Here is a 4,369-nt window from a genome sequence, read left to right on the forward strand (position 1 = left end):
AGCAGGTCTGGTCAGGCTGGGCACCACAGCCTCCTCTGTGCTCCACAGCAGAGCACGGCTGCTGCAGGAGCTGTGGACAGGCTTCCCCTTGGCCTAGGAGCGGCTGTGCTGAGCCTCACCCCAGGGTGGTAGAGGGGGGGTCTCCCCTCCTTCACATCTTGGAAAAGGGTCCTACCAAGGCCACTGTGGGAACAGGTAGAAGGTGGGGAAGTCCCAGCCCCTTCGCTCAGGGGCACAGGGAGATCCTGCCTGCTGCAGACTCAGCCCTTTGGCCCCATCCCACAGCATGTGTGGGCGAGTGCCATCATCTCCATGTCCCCACTTCTCGATCCAGCATGTTCACACATGAGCGGTGCCAGTCTCCCAGAAAGGAGCTTACCAGAAGCAGCCCTGTTTATTGCCTTCTCGGAAAGGCTCACCTCTTCCCAGCCCCTCAGGGCAGGAAAAGGCCATGTGCCTTCCAACAGCGTCTGCAGGACCAGTTTAACATGAACTTATCATTAAGCTGTGATGGTGGGTGAAGAGATCCAGAAAACCTCTCTCCAGCAGTGCTGCTGGGGCTGACCCTGCAAATGGTGTCTCAGTGGGAGCCCCAAAGGGCAAGAGGAGCTGCCCTGTGCAGTGCTATGACCTGTGCTGGGGCCATTGTCACCCCCTGCTCCGAGCTGAGCCCTCCTGTCCCACAGGCTTTCAGACTCCTGACAAGTTCAGGGTCTAGAAATGGGAGACCACAGCCCTCCAGACCAGAGCTGTCATCCCGCTCATTTCTGCCAAGCCTTGGCCATGGGCACACACTGAGCTCCCCACTGGTGCCCAGGGCCACGGGAGAGCAGCAGCACACAGCCCCGGGAGCACAACAAGCCTTTACATGCACTTAGCACAATAAACAGAGGGGCTGGGCAGGGAGACAAATTCAGATGCAGGTTCCTCTGCCCAGGCTCTTAACCCTTTTCAAGCCTTGGTGGCTCAACTGAGAGACCAGGGAGTCCTCACCCCAGCTTCTCTGTGCCCCATGTTGTAATAACATGACATCTTCTCTTCTGCTTTTGTCCAGAGCCTTCACTGAGTTTCAGCAATAACCTCACTACTGACCTGCTCCCTCACCAGCTTCATCCCAGGGCAACACACTTTTGCCTCACTCAGACTTTCTAGGAGCATCACACCTGCCCCATACATGATGCAGGCGCTCCTTGAGCTCCCAGGCAGCTGTGGGGTGTATTTTAAGGGTCAGTGCAGCTGTCTTACCTCCTAACAAAGCAACGGGCTACAGATGCTGGCCATTAGCATTTTGGTGTTGGCTGGAGATAGTTAAAAAAGCAGTCGCTGGGGTTAAGGATGAGGTAGATTCCTGTCATGGGTTGTGATTCCTTGTATTAATGCCAAGGAAGCAGCAGGGGAGAATGGAAGAAAGCAGAGATGAGGCATGTCTGGGATTAAAAATGCTATTTGGGAGTAAATCCTTGCCCTGAGACAGAGCTGATCTCAAACCCGGGCTTGTGACTGAAGGCAGTCCTGCTCACACCAGTGTGCCAAATTGAACCGAACCCTCTGCTGCAGGAGCCGATGACCCTTCTTGTGGAGCTGTACCACAGCCCAGAGACCTCCCTGTGGGTGACCTCCGTGTCCAGCCCCAGCCCACACCTCCAGACCACCGCGGCTTCACCCGCTCTGGGCCAGCGGGGTGAAATTTCAAAGCAGCCTGACTGCAGGCAGCAACCCTCCCCGAGGACCCCCAGAGCTGTGACAGAGAGGATGGGGAGACACCAGAAAGTGCATGAGCAAAGGTTCACTGAGGGAGGGGTGCAGGGCAGTGGTGCAGCCGGCCCCTGTGAGCCCCCTGGCCCCCACTGACAGGCATCCGCCGGGAGGAAAGACCCCCACCAGCAAACGATGAGCCACTTCCCCTGGGCGCTCACCGGATGGCTGAAAAAGGAAAAAAAACCCAAAGTACCCCCAGCTCCAGGGCCCCTCCCTGACCCTGCCAGCCCGAAGGTGACAGGGGTCAAGAGGAAAGGACACAGGGAAGGACCATTCGTCCTTTCCTGCCCTTTGACAGGGTCCCACTGCCCTCAGGGCGCTTGCCTCCCACTCTGCCCCCGCAGGGAGGCTTCTGCAGAGCTCCCTGGGCTGGAGGGCCTCTGCATCTCGCCACAGCAGAGAATGCCATCGTGTGGCCATTACTGCTTCCTCGGCTGAATTATCCATGCAAAAAATGGCTGCTTCTGCTCCAGAGTTAATTAGCAACCCCTGTGCCCTGCCAAAGCGTCTGCACAAGGACAACTCCACGCTGGGTGCTGGTAACTCAGAACTGCTATGGGTAGACCAGGGCTCCCAAACGCCGACCTCCCTGCAGGTCCTGGGCACCTCCATGGCCTGGGCTTTTCCCGTGGGGCAGGAGAGGGACTTCCCAGGACTGTGGAGGTACCAGGCTCCTGTGGATTCCACAGCAGAGCTGGACCGGCACCTTGAAGGAGTTGAAGGAGATGACTTCAGCTCCGCTGTATCATTTCCTGCTTGTGGAGGTGCAGTACATGGACGCAGATAAACATCTCCCATCTGAGGCCACCGGGACTTTCACCCCTGGACAATGGGCTGAGTAAAAGTTCAAAAAATAGCTTTCTCTGCTGGCTGTTTATGTTGCTCTGGATGTGGCTTTTTCCCTTTCTGTGCCCCCCATTCACTTCCCCCTCATCTGGCGGCTCTCCCAGCTTGCTTCTGCAGCGATGGCTCACACAAAAACCGACAAGAACAAGTCCTTTGGGCCGTAACCACAGGTGGGCAGGGTAGGAAGCTGCAGGCAGTCTCGGCACAGATCCTTCTCCAAACTGTCAGCTAAAGCATTTCAAGCTAAAGCAATTTCTGGGGAAGGGGTAAAGCAAACCCCTGGCGGGGAATGTGTCTAGGGGCCAGACCTGGGCCTTGAGTCACCGTTGGAGCCAAGCAGTGGCTGAGGGGGTTTCAGCTGCAATAGCTCTAGGTGGGACGTTGTCGCGGTTGGGACACTTGTTCTGTCACCCAATGACTCCTCCTTGCCCAGGAGGGGAATCAGGAAAAGGAAAGGAGACCCTTGGGTTGAAATAAAACCAGATTTACTAGAATAATAATAAAAAACCGACAGTATTAATAACAGTATTAATATGAATTACAGAGTTATACTCAGCTGATACAGTGGAGAAATAGAACAACAGGTGAGTCCCTCTTGAGACAGCAGCCATTGAAGAGAGTGAGGTGTCCCCAGTAAACTCCCCAGTTTATAGTGAGCATGACATTTATAGTATGGAATAATTTTCATTGGTCAGCTTGGGGTCAACTGCCCCAGCTCCCTGCAGCACGTGGTTAACTCAAGACCTTGATCACCACATACCAGTACCAGCTGGAAACTAAAACAAAGTGGTTTATCACTTTGTTCCCGCCACAAACAAGTGCTGAAGTCTTTTTACAAATGCAGTTTTCCTGAATAGAAAACTGAATCGAAGTTCCTGTCCCAGTAAACCAGGACAGATGTGCAACCAGGACCACGTGCCACCTCTTGTCCCAGCACGGTCCGGTCCCACCTGCCAGATGTCCTGGCACCTCCTTTGGTCCCCAGAAGTCTTCACTTTGTCAGAATATGTAATGCCACATTTCATGTAAAACCGATATTAAACAAGCTCTGGAGAAGCAGCAGGAGCTGCCAAGAAGTGCTGAGAAGATTTGTGATTTTCTGCAGAGAAATCCAAACGCTGACTTCTCTGCAAGCGGCCCAGGTGTGTCTTCCATCACACCCTCAGGGGGACACTGTTGGCTAATTCTGGCCCCCCGTTTTTAACACATAAATAAGCCAGGGTGTGACGTGAAGGGTCCTGGCGTTTCCCCTCCTCACACTCTCCGATGGCAGCTCAGTGTGGGACGCTGACTCATGCTTCCCGCCATTGCGTGGTCCGGACCGCGGCCCTCCTTGGTTCCTCCAACCCCCGGTGAGCCCCTGTCACCAGCTGGGGCTGTGTCCTCCCCTCGCCGAGGGGCATCCCCGGGGATTTGTGTGGGGAGCGGAGGTGACGGGAGTGTGGGCCCTGTGGCACGGGGCGGGCAAAACCCCACAGCGCTGTCAGGATGGCCGAGCGGTCTAAGGCGCTGCGTTCAGGTCGCAGTCTCCCCTGGAGGCGTGGGTTCGAATCCCACTTCTGACACTAAGCAATCGTTTTGCGGTTGCTTTTTGCCTTTACTTAAAACTAATTAGGTAATTGCGTTTAATTGTGTTTGATTTGGTTTTAATCTGTTCCGCTTCCTCGCAGCAAAATGCAGTCTCTGAGCGGCGCAAAACTAAGCTGTCAGAAGTGGGATTCGAACCCACGCCTCCAGGGGAGACTGCGACCTGAACGCAGCGCGT

The 4,369-nt window shown here is 55.1% G+C and overlaps 1 non-coding gene across 1 annotated transcript; it reads left to right on the plus strand.

Annotated features, from left to right (window-relative positions):
* Positions 1-4,086: 4,086 nt before the first annotated feature.
* On the plus strand, positions 4,087-4,169 carry TRNAL-CAG. The gene has a single exon. It is a non-coding gene; the product is annotated as a tRNA-Leu (tRNA).
* Positions 4,170-4,369: the final 200 nt, after the last annotated feature.

The sequence above is a fragment of the Mesitornis unicolor genome, unplaced genomic scaffold (genome assembly GCF_000695765.1).
Source record: "Mesitornis unicolor isolate BGI_N332 unplaced genomic scaffold, ASM69576v1 scaffold18898, whole genome shotgun sequence".
Lineage (NCBI taxonomy): Eukaryota > Metazoa > Chordata > Aves > Mesitornithiformes > Mesitornithidae > Mesitornis > Mesitornis unicolor.